At 43.9% G+C, this 22,921-nt stretch overlaps 1 protein-coding gene across 1 annotated transcript in view; it reads right to left on the reverse strand.

Moving 5' to 3' along the window:
• elmo1 (engulfment and cell motility 1 (ced-12 homolog, C. elegans)) overlaps positions 1-22,921 on the reverse strand; it is a 180,025-nt gene that overhangs the window by 155,957 nt on the left and 1,147 nt on the right. The window lies entirely within an intron of this gene.

Raw genomic sequence — 22,921 nt, forward strand, 5'->3', positions numbered from 1 at the left:
TACTGAGCCTCATTTTGACTTGTTTTAAGGACATTACATCAAAGTTGGATCAGCCTGTAGTATGGTTTTCCACTTTAATTTTGAGTGGGACTCCAAATCCAGACCTCCATGGGTTGATAAATTGGATTTCCATTGATTATTTTTGTGTGATTTTGTTGTCAGCACATTCAACTATGTAAAGAAAAAAGTATTTAATAAGATTATTTCATTCATTCAGATCTAGGATGTGTTATTTTAGTGTTCCCTTTATTTTTTTGAGCAGTGTACTTTTTAAAATGTAGATGTTCCAAAGGTCTGCATCAGTGGCTTGTAGGCTGTGTGGAAGCCAGATGCTAAATGTGTTTGTTAATTAACGTGAGACCGACAGTTATTTGCTTGACAATCGCCGACCACCACAGCCCTAGTCTCGAACAATGAGCGCTATGCATGAATCTGAGGCAAATCTGACTCAGTCACCAGTGTCTGTCAAACCCAATAAAGACTTGTACGGAGTAGGTGAGAAAGAAACAAACCAACTAGGGCTTGGAGAGGGGACAATAATATTCTCACCACATTTACTGAAACGCAAAATGGACGGCTCTTATTTGTAGAGGGAAGGAGTACAACATCAAACGCCTCGGCCCGTAGCGTGTACAGACGTTACAAGGATTTTATCAAAAGCAACTCTGGATCTCACACTTAATAATACCTCAAGTTTAGCTTTAGGGAACACTATCAAAAGGACCCTTTTAAGGAACACTGTCAAAAGGACCCTTACTTTCCTCTTCCAATTTCACAGGATTAGGGAAGAGACCTCGGTCTGACCTTCTACAGAACAAGATTGTATGGACTGTATATAAATCAAACCCAATTCTGATAACAGTGGTTTCTATATCCAAAATGATCTCCACTTATCCAGGGAGAGATGGAGGGGATAAACCAACCAAATGATGCTGTCAGTGACCGTTTCCCCAGAAGACTCCAGCCTCCAGGGCTCATCCCAAATTGTAGCCTATTCCATATATAGTGCACTACTTTTGACAAGGGCCCATAGGAGCTCTAGTCAAAGTAGTACACCATGTAGGGAATAGGGTGCTATTTGGGATACTCCCAGAAGATTCAAGGCTATCGTGGCTCTTGGCTAACAGTGATGTGTAATCAACATAGCTGGGAGAGTAGTGAAGGGGCTTGGAAAGTAGGTCCAGCATGTTTGAGGAGGAGCAGCTCGGGGATATGGAAAGTGAGCTCTTATCACACAGCACGACCACCAGCAGGCCTATCTGGATCTCATCACGGGGGTCTAGAGTTTTTCCTACTCAGGTCAGGAAAAAAAATAAATCTGGGTCCTCAAAAAAGACAAAATTAAATATTTCAACAACAAAAAAAGACATTGAGCTACAGTATATTGCCCTTGTAGAAAATGGGGTTTACACACATCTGAATACTATCAAGAGGACCGCGTTTATTAGCCTCATAGGGCCTGAGGATGCCAAGGCAGTAGATGACTACTGTATGAGGCCTGGATTTTATGAGTCTCACTGTAATGCTTTATAATGTGTTTGACCTCAATTAAACTCACTCTACCATGTCCCCATACTGCTGCTAGATCAGTTAGGCCCTGAAAACACAATACCCCTCACTCTACCATGTCTCCACACTGCTGAGGTTAGGCCCTGAACACACAACACCCCTGTGCCATCCGTTTCTAAACAAAGGAAAGCCATAATAGCAGAATAAAAATGTGCTTTCTACTATGTCGCTATAGGTGTGAAAACCATAGCACAGATGTTTAATATCAAGTCATTTAAAAGTACATTGCTGTTTTAGAGACTTGAGTAGCACTTGTGTTTCTGGTTCTCTCAGTCTCAACAACATCAGGTGGAACACCATCAAGTGGAACATCATCAGGTGGAACAACTTGACAAGGAACAACATGAGCACTTGAGGGGGAAACATGGAAAGTGGTAGTGACTTTCCTGACCCACTCTTCCTCTTGAGGGGTATTCATCAAACCTCGCTGACTTTTGCTCCTGCAGGGCATCCTCCAAGGGGGGCGAGCCACCCGGAAAATTTAAATGCACGCTCGGCTCGACCCTTCTTCTTTGAGAGGGTGGGAAGAGGGGGTGGGACCACACAGCACACAAAAGCACTCCTGGTTCACGTGACCTACAGTAGGCCTGGAATGAATGGGGCATTTTGGTTGGTCTGTGGAGGGAGTCATGGGAACAGGGGACTATTTCTATTGTCCTTTCAGGGGAGGAGGACACGGGTGGTGGTATGTAGAGGTGGGATAGGCGTAGGAATATCAGGAATGACCAACAGCAGAAAAACCTCCATTCATTAGGAGAAAACCACTACCATAGTGGAGTGACCATGGCCGATCATGATCTCTCTCTCATCCCACTCCCTCTAGTGCAGTGCTTCAATAAGTGGGCGGCTTTTCTGATGAGTGCAGAAAAAAAACTGTTTACATTTTTTTTTTTAAATGAACATATTCCATTAATAAACCCTTAATGACACAGATAAGCTTATGAAACACTGGTTCCATTGGGGGAAAAAAACAATGCATTAAGTAACCTGTCCAACAGCACTATTTGAACATTGTGCAATCAGTGCGTGTAACTGTAGGGCAAAATCAATACTACCCTCTCTCTACAGTGGTGCCTCAGCCTCTACTTTCACTTTATCTGGCACACACAGCTCAGTGCTAGCAGAAACCATGTAGGCTAGTCCATAGGACTGATTGTCCTGGTAGAATCCACTGTTTAGCTGCCAATTGTGATGTTTCTATATATTTGGCTGTATTCTGTGGCTTCCCGTATGATTCAGAATTTGCTCAAATTGATCTGTAATTTAAGATTTCTTTATACAAAAAGCATTACAAGTATATTGGCGTCTTGATTTTGTCCAAAGTAATGGTTAGCAAAATGTGGTAAATTGATGAAGCACACTTTCTTTAAATCACAATGTCAACCTGTTTTGACATGGTATTGTTATTTTTAGATGTACAGTACCAGACAAAAGTTTGGACACACCTACTCATTCAAGGGTTTTTCTTTATTTTTTATATTTTCTACATTGTAGAATAATAGTGAAGACATCAAAACTATCAAATAACATAGTGGAATAATGTGGAAACCAAAAAAGTGTTATACAAATCAAAAAAATATTTTATTTTTGAGATTCTTCGAAGTGGCCACCCTTTGCACACACTTGGCATTCTCTCAACCAGCTTCATGAGCTAGTCACCTGGAATGTATTTCAATTAACAAGTGTGCCTTGTTAAAAGTAAATTTGTGGAATTTCTTTCCTTCTTAATGCTTTTGAGCTAATCAGTTGTGTTGTGACAAGGTAGGGGTGGTATACAAAAGATGCAGAAGATAGCCCTATTTGGTAAAAGACCAAGTCTATATTATGTCAAGAACAGCTCAAATAAACAAAGACAAACGACAGTCCATCTTTACTTCAAGACATGAAGATCAGTCAATCCAGAGAATTTCATGAATTTGGAAAGTTTTCAAGCTCCGTCACAAAAACCATCAAGCGCTATGATGAAACTGGCTCTCATGAGGACCGCCACAGGAAAGAAATACCCAGAGTTACCTCTGCTGCAGAAGATAAGTTCATTGGAGGAGTTAACAGGCTCAGAAATTGCAGCCCAAATAAATGCTTCAACTCAAATCTTATTGGTCGCATATTCGTGTTTAGAAGGTGTTATTGTGGGTGTAGCGAAATGCTTGCATAGTTAAAGTAACAGACACATCTCAACAACTGTTCAGAAGAAACTGCGTGAATCAGGGCTTCATTGTCGAATTGCTGCAAAGAAACCACTACTAAAGGACACCAATAAGAAGAAGAGACTTGCTTGGGCCAAGAAACACGAGCAATGGACAGTAGACCAGTGGAAATCTGTCCTTTGGTCTGATGAGTCCAAATTTGATTTTTGGTTGCACCCGCCATGCCTTTGTGAAACGCAGTGTAGGTGAACGGATGATCTCCGCATGTGTGGTTCCCACCGTGAAGCATGGAGGAGGTGGTGTGATGGTGTGGGGGTGCTTTGCTGGTGACGCTGCCTGTGGTTTATTTAGAATTCAAGGCACACTTACCCAGCATGGCTACCACAGCATTCTGCAGCGATCCGCCATCCCATCTGGTTTGCGCTTAGTGGGACTGTCATTTGTTTTTCAACAGGACAATGACCCAACACATCTCCAGGCTGTGTAAGGGCTATTTTACCAAGAAGGAGAGTGATGGAATGCTGCATCAGATAACCTGGCATCCACAATCACCTGACCTCAACCAAATTGAGATGGTTGAGTTGGATTGCAGAGTGAAGGAAAAGCAGGCAACAAGTGCTCAGCATATGTGGGAACTCCTTCAAAACTGTTAGAAAAGCATTCCAGGTGAAGCTGGTTGAGAGAATGCCAAGAGTGTGCAAAGCTGTCACCAAGGCAAAGGGTGGTTACTTTGAAGAATCTCCCCTTTTTTAAAAAAAAACACTTTTTTTGGTTACTACATGATTCCATGTGTTTTTTCATAGTTTTGATGTCTTCACTATTATTCTACAAATGTAGAAAATAGTCCAAATAAAGAAAAACCCTTGAAATGAATAGGTGTGTCCAAACGTTTAACTGGTACTGTATATATTAGGTATTTTGATTGTTTTCAGTGTATTTTGAACCCTTTCAGACAATGCGACTAATCACGATAAAAAAGTGTGCACTAAAATTACACCAATTTAACTGATTAACTCTGACAGCCCTACTAATAGCTGATGTACTCTAAGCAAGTAAGCCTTGTCCGAGCCAGAACGGCCCATATGGAGGAGCCCATCTCCTGTTGCTGGAGCGTGAGGCAACTTGATCTACAAGTACACCCCCTTGACATGACGCTAGTAATAACTGTACAATAACAAAAATAGTTAGGTATAAGCAATGGTTCTATCATATCACCTTCAACCAACTAGCCATGTTACAGAGATTTCTTCAAGGAAGGGAAGAAGGATGTATTGTTAAACACAGCCTGATTCTGAATAGGATGTTAAAAACAAAAATGAGAGATGCCACTTCCTCAAATGGCTAAAATGACTCGACAGACCGCAGAGAAAACCCTGATGCTCGTAGTCTATCATTACTTATTCCACTGTGGTGAACTGCAGGATGCAGCTCGAAAAGGCCAAACCAGAAGTAGAAATGGTCGCTCAAACTCTTTTCGAAACAGAGAGAGACAAACTCTTTTCGAAACAGAGAGAGACAAACTCTTTTCGAAACTGAGAGAGACAAACTCTTTTCGAAACTGAGAGAGACAAACTCTTTTCGAAACTGAGAGAGACAAACTCTTTTCGAAACAGAGAGAGACAAACTCTTTTCGAAACAGAGAGAGACAAACTCTTTTCGAAACAGAGAGACAAACTTTTCGAAACAGAGAGAGAAACTCTTTACGAAACTGCTTAGAAAACTGTTGAATGCAACATTTAGCATTTTGTTCGTGGGATGTAGCCTAGCCTATGAACAGCAAGCAGAAGATCATACATGGCCCAATGAAAAAAAATGTCACCCATCAAGTCTTTTCGTATAGTATTTATATTGGTGCTAACAAGAGGCAAAAGGCTTACAGTTCTGTGAAGTAAATAAAGCAGATCCTAAGTCAATGAGTTTGAGTTCATAATCACTTGCCATTCAGAAAGCAATAGCCTGCTTAACTCACTGAGCCAAAGTCAATATGGGCTTATTACAGCACCCCGGTTTCTCATTGGGTTATCTCCGTCAGTTCATCCACTAGGGCTGGCAATTGCCAGGAACCTCATAATACGACATTATCATGATACTTAGGTGCCGATACGATATGTAATGTGATTCTTACGTTTGGCTCACAATTTAAAAATATGGAGAACAAGCTATAGGATGAAAAATACCAGAGTTTTGGCACATGTACAGCCAACTAGAGCTATCAAAAGTTACCTATATGTACACTATCGTTCAAAAGTTTGGGGTCACTTAGAAATGTCCTTGTTTTTCAAAGAAAAATAACATCAAATTGATCAGAAATACAGTGTAGACATTGTTAATATTGTAAATGACTATTGTAGCTGGAAACGGCAGATTTTTTTTATGTAATATCTACATAGGCATACAGAAGCCCATTATCAGCAACCATCACTCCTGTGTTCCAATGACACATTGTGTTAGCTAATCCAAGTTGATCATTTGAAAAGGCAAACTGATCACAGTGTCTAGTTTGTGTCTAGACTGAGAAACAGACGCCTCACAAGTCCTCAAATGGCAGCTTCATTAAATGGTACCCGCAAAACACCAGTCTCAACGTCAACAGTGAAGAGGCGACTCCGGGATGCTGGCCTTATGGCTTTTTCTTTGCAACTCTGCCTAGAAGGCCAGCATCCCGGAGTCGCCTCTTCACTGTTGACGTTGAGACTGGTGTTTTGCGGGTACTATTTAATAAAGCTGCCATTTGAGGACTTGTGAGGCGTCTGTTTCTCAAACTAGACACTAATGTACTTGTCCTTTTGCTCAGTTGTGTACCAGGGCCTCCTACTCTTTCTATTCTGGTTAGAGTCAGTTTGCGCTGTTCTGTGAAGGGAGTAGTACACAGCGTTGTACGAGATCTTCAGTTTCTTGGCAATTTCTCGCATGGAATTGCCTTCATTTCTCAGCACAAGAATAGACTGACGAGTTTCAGAAGCAAGTTCTTTGTTTCTGGCCATTTTTAGCCTGTAATCGAACCCACAAATGCTGATGCTCCAGATACTCAACTAGTCTAAAGAAGGCCAGTTTTATAGCTTCTTTAATCAGAACAACTGTTTTCAGCTGTGCTAACATAATTGCAAAAGGGTTTTCTAATGATTAATCAGCCTTTTAAAATGATTAACTTGGATTAGCTAACACAACGTGCCATTGGAACACAGGAGTGATGGTTGCTGATAATGTGCCTCTGTACGTCTATGTAGATATTCCATTAAAAATCAGCTGTTTCCAGCTACACTAGTCATTTATAACATTAACAATGTCTACACTGCATTTCTGATCAATTTGATGTTATTTTAATGGTAAAAAAAATAAGCTTTTCTTTCAAAAACAATGACATTTCTAAGTGACCCCAAACTTTTGAACGGTAGTGTATATTTTTTACAAATCAATAATTGGAGTCAAAGAGCAGAGGGATTAAGCAAGCACAATACTGTCGCATAACGCTTAGCTTCACTCATTTATGGAGAAGAAAAAAAACACACAACCCAAGCCTAAAATAAACTAATCCTCTTCCCCCTGACGGAACCAGCAAACAAAAACATAATAATTGCGACTGCACTTCTCGTGCCAGTACACTCTTCTTCTTCTTGCCCAACAACAGGATGATGCGCCTCCAACAGACACACAGCGTGCGTCTCAAATGGCATAGGGCTCTGGTCATAGTAGTGCACTCTATAGGGAATTGGGGTGCCATTTGGAACGCTACTACAGTAAAGTGAATAGGAGAAGAGACCCAGTAATTTGTGCTGTAGAGCTTTAATGTCATAACAACCATAAACCTACACAATGGTTCATGTGTGAATACAGTGCATTTAGACAAGAGCTTTAGTTCTAAAGGCTTATTAAACAATAGTAGCTCACTAACTAAGCTCTTATGAATTGAGACTATTCTGAAGAATAGCCAAAGCATAAGTCTATTTTCCAATTGAAATAAAGAGAGAGAGAGAGAGTCAGACAGAAAGACAGCGTCAGACAGAGACATGCTTGTAAATATATGAGTTGAGTGAACAAGTGCACACTTCTAGTTGAAGGGATGAAAATGGGAATACAGCCTTACAGTCAGTCAGTCAGCCAGCCATACAGTCAGCCAGCCAGCCATACAGTCAGTCATAGTCAGCCAGTCAGGTGGTGCTGAAGATATACTGTCCCATGTCACCAAATCCCTGTTGGTTTCTGCTACCCTAGATTGAGACCTGAAAAGAGCCCGAGCGGGGAACATTTGGGATTGATTTGCTGCTATTTTTACATGTCCTACTTGAAATAAAAGCTTTAGAGATACAGTCAGAGACCGTCGGCCTCAACATCAGTGGGAGCCCTGAAAGTGTTTATCGAAATCAAAAGTAAGTCAAAGGAAAGTCCTTCAGAACCTGAATAAGGGGAATCTCTTTGCTATAGCAGTGTATATGACACAGACTTGTGATAACCAATGTATTCAGGACTTCGTCATGACAAGGCAACAGAGAGAGACATATTCCTCCTCTCCTTCCACCCCATTCCCACTAACAGGAAAATAATGCATTCTTTAGAGCAACAAAAATAAACATGCTGTAAGCCACACACACACACACACACACACACACACACACACTGGATTTTATAAACAGAAAGGTTGCCTCAGTTCACAGTGTACCTTGGTATGGAGGAGGATTCACACAGCAGCAGTTTCATTTCTCACTGGCCCATAAATCTAAATGGAACATACACTTTTAACAATAACCATTGTGTGTGTCCCAAATGCCCCCCTGATCCCTATATAGTGCACTACTTTTGACCAGGGCCTTATGGGTCCTCCTGCTCTTTGGGCCCTGGTCAAAAGTAGTGCACAATGAAGGGAATAGGGTGCCATTTGGGACCCGACCATTGTCTTTGAGAATAAAGCCGAGGCAGGCTATTATCCTCTAGCTAGCTGTGATGACTGATCACAGGCAGTAATACTCTGCAGTAGCAGTGACATTATACACATGACGGTGCATTACAGCACTGCCTCCAGGGCTTCTGGCACTGTCATGCCTTACAGAAGTCCATCTTGGATCTTAAGTTAATACTTCATGTAAACAAAACTAAATTCATGCTATTATCTAGGTACCATAACGTCGCCTTAAGTGACCTTGAAATTACTAGCCTGAACAGAACACAAATTGAACGGAGTTCCCTCTGGTAAATATCTTGACTAAGCTGTACATGTACACCCGCACATCGACTCGGTACCCCTCTACATAGCGGCGTTATTGTTATTTTATTGTGTTACTTATTTTTTTAGTATATTATTTCTTAACTCTTATTTTTCTTTAAACTGCATTGTTGGTTAAGGGCTTGTAAGTCAATGTTTCACAGTAATGTCTATACCTGTTGTATTCGGCACGTGACAGAAAATTTGATCTTGGTATCTGGCTAGATGATAAATATGCATGTTACTGAGCTGGTAAAGAAATTGATGATCAAAATGTGATTATTTTTACAGAAATAGAGCATGTCTGTCTTATGATAATAGACAGGAAGTTGTCCAGGCAACTTTTGTCTGTTTTAGATTACCGGGATATAATCTACTGGCATGCAGAAGATTCCACACCTAAACCTCTAGATGCTGTTTTCCCATTGTGCCCTTAGATTCATCACTGGCAGGTAGCCTAGTGGTTAGAGTGCTGGACTAGTAACCGAAAGGTTACAAGTTCAAATCCCCGAGCTGACAAGGTAAAAATCTGTCGTACTGTCCCAACAAGGCAGTTAACCTGCTGTTCCTAGGCCATCAATGAAAATAAGAATTTGTTCTTAACTAACTTACCTAGTTAGATAAAATGACTGGTGATGGTTTTAGAACTCACCATTGTGTATTGTATCAAAAGGTGGGTTGGGCCTCTGTATGTAAGAAGAGAGCAGCATTCCCTTCTGTTCATTTACAAAGCGCTCCTGGAGAAACTTCCAACGTATCTGACCACACTGGTCAAGGCCACCATAGAATACACTACAAGAGCACAAGATTGGATAGAGCAAGAGGTTCCAAGGATGGCTTCTGATTTAGGGAGAGATGGTTCTAGATTTTTTGCTCCACAGATGTGGATTATGTTGCAGGGGAGGCTCAGGCTTGATTGCCTGTTGCCCTTTAGGGAATGTAAAACATTAGTAGGGAATGATCTAAGTGAGGTAATTTAGTACTTTTATTGTGTTTGGTATTGACGTGTGTGTTTGTATTGTGCAGGCTCATTTGAAAAAGAGACTTGGTCTCAATTTGACACCCTGCTAACCTTTATTTCTTAATAAATAAAATGCAATTAACGTGCTGGTCCCAAACATCCTCCCATTCACAGGACACACACGCCCACGGTGGAGGAACGACACAGTGCAGAGGGATCTTGTCAGGAGAGACAGCTCTGCATCTCCCCCTCCCCCTCTTGCTGAGGTGCAGAATGCTGTGAATGGCCACAGTCACCAGCGCTCACTAGACAGAGAGTCACTCTGTGACCAGCACTGGAGACCAGACAGAGTCTCAATCTGTGGCCAGCACGGCAGATCAGGCAGAGGGGAACAAAGGAGATACTGTGATCTTCAATCACATGGACGCTCATAGTGCTAGTGGAGGCACACAAAACACACCCTCTCGTTCTGCCAGCTGTCCTCCTACCGCTCCCTGGGCCCCGCTGGCCCCCCAGCTGTGACTGATACCCCCACCTCCAGCAGGCTTGGGTGAGTTCCAGGGAGGCCTGGATTTTACAAAACACAGTCGTCACCCCCCACAGAGTTCCCCCTGTACCCCCATCCCTGCTGCCAGAAGTACTAGGACCACAGTGTAATTCCTCACCCCTGCAGATCAGGCTCACTGAACAGCTAGTAGCTAGCTACATGCACCACTTTCAACAACCCTCCACCTCAATCATCTCTGCCAATAGCCCAGGCTGTGTGGGGCCTAGCTATGTCAGAGAAATGATACTGTATACTGCTGGCTGGGGACATTTAAAAGCTGGAATCCTTCATGAGGAAACAGCCACATCCGTTTCCAATATTACAACATAACAGTTACTGCAAACAACCAACACAGTTTTTCCCCTCTGACATCATTGCACAACCGATAGAAGAGAACAACAGACTCCATCTTTTACTGCCACTTACCTCATGCCGCCATTGTTTGCTTTACCACCCTCATCTCTAAACCCATGCCTTTACAAAGCCAATAAAAACAAACTATTTGTCACATGGACAGTATACAAGAGGAATAAAATAAATGTGTGTATTTATTGTACACATGTAGTGTATGTGTGTCAAAGTCGTGTATAAGACACACACACACATAATTTAAATAACAAAACTATTAAATAACTCATATGGAATCATGTAGTAACCAAAAAAAGTGTTATACAAAACAAAATATATTTTATATTCTTCAAAGTAGCCACCCTTTGTCTTGATGACAGCTTTGCACACACTTGGCATTCTCTCCACCAGCTTCATGAGGTACTCACCTGGAATGCATTTCAATTAACAGGTGTGCCTTGATAAAGTTAATTTGTGGATTTTCTTTCCTTCTTAATGCGTTTGAGCCAATCAGTTGTGATGTGACAAGGTAGTGATGGTATACAGAAGATAGCCCTATTAGGCAAAATATCAATTCCATATTATGGAAAGAAAAGCTCAAATAAGCAAAGAGAAATGACAATCCATCATGACTTTAAGACATGAAGTTAAGTCAATCTAGAAAGTTTCAATAACCTTATAAGTTTCTTCAAGTGCAGTCGCAAAAACCATCAAGCACTATGATGAAACTGGCTCTCATGAGGACCACCACAGGAAAGGAAGACCCAGAGTTACCTCTGCAAATAAATGCTTCACAGAGTTCAAATAACAGACATCTCAACATTATCTGTTCAGAGGAAACTGCGTGAATCAGGCCTTCATGGTCGATTTTCTGCAAAGAAACCACTAGTATAGGACACCATTAAGAAGAAGAGACTTGCTCGGGCCGAGAAACATGAGCAATGGACATTAGACCGGTGGAAATCTGTCCTTTGGTCTGATGAGTAGAAATGGGAGATTTTTGGTGAGGAGGTGGTGTAATGGTGCTTTACTGCAGGGTGCTAGCCATGGACCCTCTGACCCCACTGCAGGGTGCTAGCCAAGGACCCTCTGACCCCACTGCAGGGTGCTAGCCATGGACCCTCTGACCCCACTGCAGGGTGCTAGCCATGGACCCTCTGACCCCACTGCAGGGTGCTAGCCATGGACCCTCTGACCCCACTGCAGGGTGCTGGACCTGGCACCAGGGTTGCATCCCAAATGGCACCCTATCCCTTCATAGCACACTACTTTTGACCATTGTCCTATGGGCCTGGGTTAAGTAGTGCACTAGATTGATTTGGGATGCAGCATAGGCCTTTCAGCCCTCTGCTTCAGTCAGACTAAAACAGGGATCATCAACTAGATTCAGCCGTGGGCAGATGTTTTCTTGAGCGGATTGTCGAGGGAGGGGAACATAATTACAAATCATTTATAGACTCAAATTGACCACAATAAGCCCAAACAGATGAAATATTTTAGTAAAACATTTGTTTTCAAATCTTGCATACATTTGTATGCGATCATACACAGTGTACAAAACATTAGGAACCTCTGCTCTTTCCATGACATAGGTTGACCAGATGAATCCAGGTGAAAGCTATGATCCCTTACTGATATCACCTGTTAAATCCAATGCAATCCATGTAGATTGGCAAAAGGGGGTGCAACTCAATATTAGGAAGGTGTTCCTAATGTTTTGTACACTCGTCATATATCTCTCTATTATGCGTGAGAATACTTTGGAACAGATTTCCCCAAAAAATAATCACTTGGAGCTGATTCACTGTTGTTTTTAGTCTTTAATCTCCATCAAATAAAACAATTAATTGGGGGGGCAAATTTAAAAAAAATAATATATATAAATATAAAATGGCCCGTGGGCCAAATTCGGTCCGTGGGCCGTCAGTTGAGGAACCCTGGGCTAAACCGTTCATTGGGTTTGCAGAGGGCTGTTCTTCTTTCCTCTAGTAAAATTTCTACGACACTGCTCAGGGGACTCACACCCTCCACTTATGGTGCAGTACAGTTTCATGCGATTGAACTCTAGTCTATTTTGGGATATGAACATCATGAACATAAAGAGAATTTAAAACTACATAATTGTTGTTTTTTTCTGGGTTAATTATTGCATGTAACCCATACTTATGTGTAACAGGGAGAGAGAACATTAAGAACAAGGCCTCTGCTGTGCTTCAAACTGAGCTCTCATTGCAACAGGTAATATGTCATTATAATGATGTCATCAAATAGCATCCATTTGTCACGATGCTGTGAATTCAGAGGAACAACAGATCTTGTTTCACATGGTGTGTTCAACTCAAGAGGGCAGACTCTGGCCAGACTCATATGAATATATTGAGAAACAACCACAGCAAAAGGGGTTGTAAGATGACACTGTATGTTGCCTTGTTTCCTGCAAAGTATCCGTTCGTACAGGAAATAGATCAGATCACATGATGCAACAGGAAGTGGTAGCTCACCTTCCACTAGTCTGGGGCATTCCCCCTCCCCCACCCCATTCTAAGGACACACTCTGTCCTGTTTTTCTACTGGGGCTCCCTTCCTTCCTTCTTTCCTTCATGTTGTTTCATTCTATCCAGACCGTCTGTCTGGATTCAGAAATGCACACAGACCAGTTAGACAGATCTCAGTCTGCCCCTCCAGGCAAAGAGACTACCTTCAACACACAAGCCTCCAGCCCAGCCAGCCAGCCAACCAGTCCTAGACTATTAGAGCAGCAAGTGCTGCTGCTGGCATCAAAAGCACTGTCCCTCTTTATTTGTAGACACTCGCTCTGGGGAGTGCAGAATATGAGAATCTGTGACAAAGTTCCACAGCAGGTGGCCTGCAGATGTGGTGGGGGGATTGACTTGCCAACAATGGTGACAGTCAGGGACAGTGAGAATTCCAGTTCAGAAAAATAAGAAAATGCCTTGAGGGTCCTCTTCCATCCAGCTGCAATGTTGACCCAAACAGGCTGTCCACTACATAGTGCACTAGTTTTAACCAGAGCCCCTATGGGCCCCTATTCCCAACACTGTCTGCTCTGCTGTAGCAACCGCAGAAGATAAATCCACACAAGGAAAAGAGAAACAAATCTCCTCACAGCTATGCTCCAGTTGGTCCCACCAGGTGTGTGCGTGTGTGTGCAGGGGTAAGCCAACTTCCACAGATGTTGCTGTAACTGAATACACCTCTGCCTCCTGGGAGAGCAAGGGATGTGACAGACAGGGGGGAGGGGCGCCAAATCACCCTGACAACGAGCGATACATAATCCAAACCGGAGCAGTTGTTATGGCTCCCGACGTTCTAATCTGGAGTGTCCGGCAGATGCTCAGTGAGCAGATTCAGAATCACCACACAGGCAGACAGGCTCCTCATTTCAGGACAAAGATGAATATTACAGAGGCTGAAACTGGCAGAAAATGACTGGCTGAAAAGACACCGAGAAAACATTACAGATTCTGTATGCGTCCCAAATGGCACCCTATTCCCTACATTATAGAGCACTACTTTTGAGCAAAGCCCTATGGGCCCTCAGCAAATGTAGTGCACTACATAGTGAATAGGTTGAAATGCTATTTGGGACAATCCCACTGCTTTTCTTGAATTTTTTATTATCTGACAGATTCCAGGTGTTGTGTTTGTGAGCTGTTGTTAAACTCAAGGTCAGCCTGCGATGAATGACACAGTCAACTTAAGACAGTGTATCACTGCCCTGGGAACATGACTCCACCACAACACAACACACACACAGAGACAGTCTTATCCAGCTTTACTGGTATCCAGAATTCAGGGTCAGTATAAAGATCACAACACCACAGAAGAAGTATGAAACAAGCTCTCGCAGAGAAAGCATTAACACATTTGTAGACCTAATCAGTGTTTGGAAATGAATAAATTAGCTAGTACTACATCCTTAAAACAAATCTCCACAATATCTCTCAAATATTAGTCTCTTTCAAATCAAACATCTTGGTATCATAATTATTAAATGCCGGCCTTATGCAATTTTCTTTCCTTGATGTGGTAAAAAGGAGCCCATCAATTTGGTTTGCGTACGTAGTGTTGTTTCATTAGGCTATGGCTTCATTTGCATAGCCAGACCATACTGGAGTGGAAATGAGAAACAGATCAAAGAGATAACAAGAGGGTCAGTCAAGGGAGGGGGGAAGGAGTAAGAGACACACAGAGAGAGCGAGAGAGACAGAGAGAGAGAGAGCAAGAGAGCTCATGGTTTCTTAGAAACCAAGCAACCTGGTCCATCCATCCATCTCTCTCCCTCCATCCATCCAATCTAACACTGTGCTTTATTTCCAGTCCATCTCACGATCCATCCATCCATGTGTTGCCCTCTCCCATCAGGGCCAGGCTTTGATGAGACCTGCATCCTGCGCTGTGAGCAGCAGGGGGGAGAGGAGAGAGACGGAGGAGAAGAGCGCTGTGGCTATGACTGGCATGCCACGTCCATGCTGTACAAGGCACGGAGAGGGAGCAGGGAGGGAGAGACACACGCAGACACACACGGACGGCAGAGCTACAGCGTAGGGAGAATGTGATGTAGTGCTCTCCATCAGGGTAAGGGACAGGCCTGTGAATCACTGTCAGTGTAGAGACGGGATCAGAACAGAGGCTATAGAGTCCCCAGTAGAGACGGGATCAGAACAGAGGCTATAGAGTCCCCAGTAGAGACGGAATCAGAACAGAGGCTATAGAGTCCCCAGTAAAGACGGAATCAGAACAGAGGCTATAGAGTCCCCAGTAAAGACGGGATCAGAACAGAGGCTATAGAGTCCCCAGTAGAGACGGGATCAGAACAGAGGCTATAGAGTCCCCAGTAGAGACGGGATCAGAACAGAGGCTATAGAGTCCCCAGTAAAGACGGAATCAGAACAGAGGCTATAGAGTCCCCAGTAGAGACGGAATCAGAACAGAGGCTATAGAGTCCCCAGTAGAGACGGGATCAGAACAGAGGCTATAGAGTCCCCAGTAGAGACGGGATCAGAACAGAGGCTATAGAGTCCCCAGTAGAGACGGGATCAGAACAGAGGCTATAGAGTCCCCAGTAAAGACAGAATCAGAACAGAGGCTATAGAGTCCCCAGTAGAGACGGGATCAGAACAGAGGCTATAGAGTCCCCAGTAGAGACAGAATCAGAACAGAGGCTATAGAGTCCCCAGTAAAGACGGAATCAGAACAGAGGCTATGAGTCCCCAGTAGAGACGGGATCAGAACAGAGGCTATAGAGTCCCCAGTAGAGACGGGATCAGAACAGAGGCTATAGAGTCCCCAGTAGAGACAGAATCAGAACAGAGGCTATAGAGTCCCCAGTAGAGACAGAATCAGAACAGAGGCTATAGAGTCCCCAGTAGAGACAGAATCAGAACAGAGGCTATAGAGTCCCCAGTAAAGACAGAATCAGAACAGAGGCTATAGAGTCCCCAGTGGAGACGGAATCAGAACAGAGGCTATAGAGTCCCCAGTAAAGACGGAATCAGAACAGAGGCTATAGAGTCCCCAGTAGAGACGGGATCAGAACAGAGGCTATAGAGTCCCCAGTAAAGACAGAATCAGAACAGAGGCTATAGAGTCCCCAGTAGAGACGGAATCAGAACAGAGGCTATAGAGTCCCCAGTAGAGACGGAATCAGAACAGAGGCTATAGAGTCCCCAGTAGAGACGGGATCAGAACAGAGGCTATAGAGTCCCCAGTAGAGACGGAATCAGAACAGAGGCTATAGAGTCCCCAGTAGAGACGGGATCAGAACAGAGGCTATAGAGTCCCCAGTAGAGACGGGATCAGAACAGAGGCTATAGAGTCCCCAGTAGAGACGGGATCAGAACAGAGGCTATAGAGTCCCCAGTAGAGACGGGATCAGAACAGAGGCTATAGAGTCCCCAGTAGAGACGGGATCAGAACAGAGGCTATAGAGTCCCCAGTAAAGACGGGATCAGAACAGAGGCTATAGAGTCCCCAGTAGAGACGGGATCAGAACAGAGGCTATAGAGTCCCCAGTAGAGACGGGATCAGAACAGAGGCTATAGAGTCCCCAGTAAAGACGGAATCAGAACAGAGGCTATAGAGTCCCCAGTAGAGACGGGATCAGAACAGAGGCTATAGAGTCCCCAGTAGAGACGGGATCAGAACAGAGGCTATAGAGTCCCCAGTAGAGACGGGATCAGAACAGAGGCTATAGAGTCCCCAGTAGAGACGGGATCAGAACAGAGGCTATAGAGTCCCCAGTAGAGACGGAATCAGAACAGAGGCTATAGAGTCCCCAGTAGAGACGGGATCAGAACAGAGGCTATAGAGTCCCCAGTAGAGACGGGATCAGAACAGAGGCTATAGAGTCCCCAGTAGAGACGGGATCAGAACAGAGGCTATAGAGTCCCCAGTAGAGACGGGATCAGAACAGAGGCTATAGAGTCCCCAGTAGAGACGGGATCAGAACAGAGGCTATATAGTCTCCAGTAGAGACGGGATCAGAACAGAGGCTATATAGTCTACCGTAGAGACGGGATCAGAACAGAGGCTATATAATCTACAGTAGAGACGGGATCAGAACAGAGGCTATAGAGTCTCCAGTAGAGACGGGATCAGAACAAAGGCTATAGTAGAGACGGGATCAGAACAGAGGCTATATAGTCTACCGTAGAGACGGGATCAGAACAGAGGCTATATAGTCTCCAGTAGAGACGGGATCAGAACAGAGGCTATATAGTCTACCGTAGAGACGGGATCAGAACAGAGGCTATATAGTCTACCGTAGAGACGGGATCAGAACAGAGGCTATATAGTCTCCAGTAGAGACGGGATCAGAACAGAGGCTATATAGTCTACCGTAGAGACGGGATCAGAACAGAGGCTATATAGTCTACCGTAGAGACGGGATCAGAAGAGGCTATATAGTCTACCGTAGAGACGGGATCAGAACAGAGGCTATATAGTCTACAGTAGAGACGGGATCAGAACAGAGGTGTGTGCAGCTATTTACATACCGTAAATACCATAGTATATAGACAAACAAAAGCAGGCTAGAGAAATTATGCCAGGGGGCTTGGATGTTGTTTTGGGGGGTTTTGTACCACGCCCTGAAAATTAGGGGAAACACTAACAGGAGCTATACATTAGCAGAAGGCACTGGGCCCAGTGACCAGGGAGCGTGATCCTCCTGTCGTTTTAGTGTAGAACTCTGATAACCACTGAATGAATATACTATGACCTTTATCTTGAGGCAGTGTCTGTGCATCAGAGGAGCAGAGGGGTGGATTTTTACACCGGCTGTCTTCATCCCGGTCAAGACATCAGGATCAAGGCTGGATTTCTCACTGATCCGTGTACATCAGCAGTACCCTTCATAATATTTTCACGTGGAGATCGACGACAGCGATGGAGAGAAGGAAAAAAAAGAGAGAAAAGGAGAGGTTGAAGAGAGCAGGAGCGTGACGAGAAGAGGGTCGCTCCAATGAACGCAGCAGTAGGAGAGACCAGTGACCGATACTCTAACAACAGTCCACAGCTGGAGTCAACCTGTGTGAACGCCTGGGTTGTACACCAGGATGCTCCAGCTAATGGAGACCACATGTATATAACAGAGAGAAATATGATCAACACATCCAACATCATCCTGATACATTTACACCACAGCACCACGCTGCCTACACACACACACACACACACACACACACACACACACACACACACACCAGAGAGTGAAACCACACACCCACACCCTGCTAGGCTATACTTAGATAAATGCAAAACACTAAAACGTTCATCTGACTGGTTCATACTACAGGGAACTAAATACCAAAACGCTACATACCAACTCTGCCACAGACAGCTGGAAAAGGGTAGACCAAGTACATAACTATCAGTTAGCAAACTGGTTGAAATATCTGTGGGGAGGGATGGTCTGTGGTGGTGGGATGCTAAAAACAAAACAGTCACGAACCTCTGACAAACACTAAACTCATTAGGACCAAAGTCTCGTTGAGTACAACTGGAATGTTAGTGGAGTGGGCAGGTGAGGAGATACTATCATTTACCTGATTATTTATTTGTGAACTGTACAGTTAACTCTGTTGAGCTGGCTGTAGGATAACAGAATGTCAAACCTACTTGAGGGAGCTTTGTTGCCCTTAAATCAGAGAGAGACAGACAGACAAAGGACAACTGCCAGGCGAGGTTTTCTACTCAGAAATTGCGACGGTTGCACTTGGAGGTGGGAGGGTGCCAAACTGCAGGGTATAATTTATGAGCACCCAGGCGCATTTGTGGTGAATCTGAATGAGCCCCCACCACCCCCTCTCTCAAAGTGGAGATCCCAAATCAACACTCCTTTCAGTCAGAAACCTCATCTGGGGACAAAGTATGTATCAAGCGTCTCAGAGTAGGAGTGCTGATTTGGGATGAGTTCAGCTTTTTAGGTGATAATAATTCAGATTATTATGGACAGGGAGGACGTGATCCTATATCAGCAGTCCTACTCGAAGAGTCTTGTTTATTACACACGCTGATCTCCACATTATTACTGTGCTTAAACTGAATTCCTCTTCATCAATGAGGCTTATAATGGGAAACATTTGAGGGGAAAACCAAGGCTGGAACAATTAACATGGTGTCATTTTCAGTAAGACCCTTTAGGGTTTTCGACATTTTTATTTAGTCGAGAAGTTAGCAGACGCTTGTTATGACCAGTTAAACACTCTTCTCCCCTGTGTGTGTGTGTGTGTGTGTTATGACCAGTAAAACAGTATTTCCTCTGTGTGTACATTCCTTCGATATTCTGTTCTTCAGGTGTCTATAAAATGTATGATATTTTGCTGACACACATCACTTCTGGGCTGCTAGTCGAGGCCTTCCAGACCTGACACACATCACTTCTGGGCTGCTAGTCGAGGCCTTCCAGACCTGACACACATCACTTCTGGGCTGCTAGTCGAGGCCTTCCAGACCTGACACACATCACTTCTGGGCTGCTAGTCGAGGCCTTCCAGACCTGACACACATCACTTCTGGGCTGCTAGTCGAGGCCTTCCAGACCTGACACACATCACTTCTGGGCTGCTAGTCGAGGCCTTCCAGACCTGACACACATCACTTCTGGGCTGCTAGTCGAGGCCTTTCAGACCTGACACACCGGTCCTCCAGGAGTGAAGAAGAGTTAGGAGATTTAGGAAAAGGACGTAAGACTAGATTGTTGTGTAGAGTTAAGGAAGCATCAAGTGTGTGACGCCACATCAATTTTGACACAGATTTGTACTTTGTCACAATTTGACTTCCGAAATGATCTTGTCAGATGAAAGCATACAGTACACTACAACTTGTTAAAATCAGGCAATCTCAATCATAAGCCTCATACCAAAACTCCTTATGGCAGAACATGTAGATGAAACAGAGAAACGATGTAACGGTGGGCAACTTTGAGGGCGGTAGGTAGCCTAGCGGTTAAAGCGCTGAGCAAGTAACCAAAATGTCGCTAGTTCGAATCCCAGAGCCAACAAGTTGAAAAATCACTTAACCATAAATCGCTCCAGGGTCGTCGTTGATAATGGCTGACCCTGGCCATGACCCCACCGAGGGTGTCTCAGGGGGAGTTGGGATATGCAAAAAAACTATTCTAATTCACACATGGGTATTAATACACACGTGTACATGTGTGAAATGGGACAAATGTAAACAACCACCAAATTATTATTATTATGAACCCAATCCAAGGCCAACATCAATACACATTATCTTAACTTAGCCTACACTGGCCTTCATGTCCAATGATACTCCATAAATACAGTACCATCTACCTACTGCCATCCTGACACCCATAACATCTAGCAACCATACTCAGTGGGAGCCAGTATGTTCTGTGTGTGTTCACAGTAGCAGTCAAAAGTTTGGACGCACCTACTCAATTCAAGGGTTTTTCTTTCTTTTTTTTACTATTTTCTACATTATAGAATAATAGTGAAGACATCAAAACTATGAAATAGCACATATGGAATCATGTATTAACCATAAAAGTGTTAAACAAATCTAAATATTTTTATCTATATTGCGCCAAGAGTGTGCAAAGTTGTCATAAAGGCAAAGGGTGGCTACTTTCAAAAATCTCAAATATACACTGCTCAAAAAAATAAAGGTAACACTTAAACAACACATCCTAGATCTGAATGAAAGAAATAATCTTATTAAATACTTTCTCTTTACATAGTTGAATGTGCTGACAACAAAATCACACAAAAATAATCAATGGAAATCCAATTTATCAACCCATGGAGGTCTGGATTTGGAGTCGCACTCAAAATTAAAGTGGAGAACCACACTACAGGCTGATCCAACTTTGATGTAATGTCCTTAAAACAAGTCAAAATGAGGCTCAGTAGTGTGTGTGGCCTCCACGTGCCTGTATGACCTCCCTACAACGCCTGGGCATGCTCCTGATGAGGTGGCGGATGGTCTCCTGAGGGATCTCCTCCCAGACTCGGTCTAAAGCATCCGCCAACTCCTGGACAGTCTGTGGTGCAACGTGGCGTTGGTGGATGGAGCGAGACATGATGTCCCAGATGTGCTCAATTGGATTCAGGTCTGGGGAACGGGCGGGCCAGTCCATAGCATCAATGCCTTCCTCTTACAGGAACTGCTGACACACTCTAGCCACATGAGGTCTAGCATTGTCTTGCATTAGGAGGAACCCAGGGCCAACCGCACCAGCATATGGTCTCACAAGGGGTCTGAGGATCTCATCTCGGTACCTAATGGCAGTCAGGCTACCTCTGGTGAGCACATGGAGGGCTGTGCGGCCCCCGAAAGAAATGCCACCCCACACCAAACCGGTCATGCTGGAGGATGTTGCAGGCAGCAGAACGTTCTCCACGGCGTCTCCAGACTTTGTCACGTGCTCAGTGTGAACCTGCTTCATCTGTGAAGAGCACAGGGCGCCAGTGGCGAATTTGCCAATCTTGGTGTTCTCTGGCAAATGCCAAACGTCCTGCATGGTGTTGGGCACAACCCCCACCTGTGGACGTCGGGCCCTCATACCACCCTCATGGAGTCTGTTTCTGACCGTTTTAGCAGACACATGCACATTTGTGGCCTGCTGGAGGTCATTTTGCAGGGCTCTGGCAGTGCTCCTCCTGCTCCTCCTTGCACAAAGGCGGAGGTAGCGGTCCTGCTGCTGGGTTGTTGCCCTCCTACATCTCCTGATAGCGCCTCCATGCTCTGGACACTACGCTGACAGACACAGCAAACCTTCTTGCCACAGCTCGCATTGATGTGCCATCCTGGATGAGCTGCACTACCTGAGCCACTTGTGTGGGTTGTAGACTCCGTCTCATGCTACCACTAGAGTGAAAGCACCGCCAGCATTCAAAAGTGACCAAAACATCAGCCAGGAAGCATAGGAACTGAGAAGTGGTCTGTGGTCACCACCTGCAGAACCACTCCTTTATTGGAGGTTATCTTGCTAATTGCCTATAATTTCCACCTGTTGTCTATTCCATTTGCACAACAGCATGTGAAATGTATTGTCAATCAGTGTTGCTTCCTAAGTGGACAGTTTGATTTCACAGAAGTGTGATTGACTTGGAGTTACAGTGTGTTGTTTAAGTGTTCCCTTTATTTTTTTGAGCAGTGTATATCATCACAGACAACTTTAGCATTTTAGCTAATTAGCAAAATGTCAACTACATACTACTTTTTAGCTACAGTACTTAGCAACTACCTACCATGTTAGCCAACCCTTCCCTTAACCCTTTAACCTAACTCCTAAATTAAACCTAACCCCTAGCCTGGCTAACGTTAGCCGTCTAGCAAATTCGTAACATATTGTATGTTTGGCAAATTCATAACATATAATAGGAATTGTAATTCATAACATCACACAAAATGGGTGATGGACATCAACAAATTCATTTATACAAAATGTAACTAAATGGAGTGTCTCGGATTTACATATAGAATAATATGAAAATGCTCTGAGACCAGGTTGGGGACTCAGAAACTGCACTGCCCTCTGGGAAGAGGCCTCTGAAATCATCATAGGTACTGTCAAAAACACACAAGACAGTCAGATGAAGCTCAAATAACATGAGAGTGGAGGCTGCTGAGGGGAGAACAGCTCATTATAATGGCTG

This window comes from Salmo salar, chromosome ssa27 (assembly GCF_905237065.1).
Source record: "Salmo salar chromosome ssa27, Ssal_v3.1, whole genome shotgun sequence".
In the NCBI taxonomy this organism is placed as follows: domain Eukaryota; kingdom Metazoa; phylum Chordata; class Actinopteri; order Salmoniformes; family Salmonidae; genus Salmo; species Salmo salar.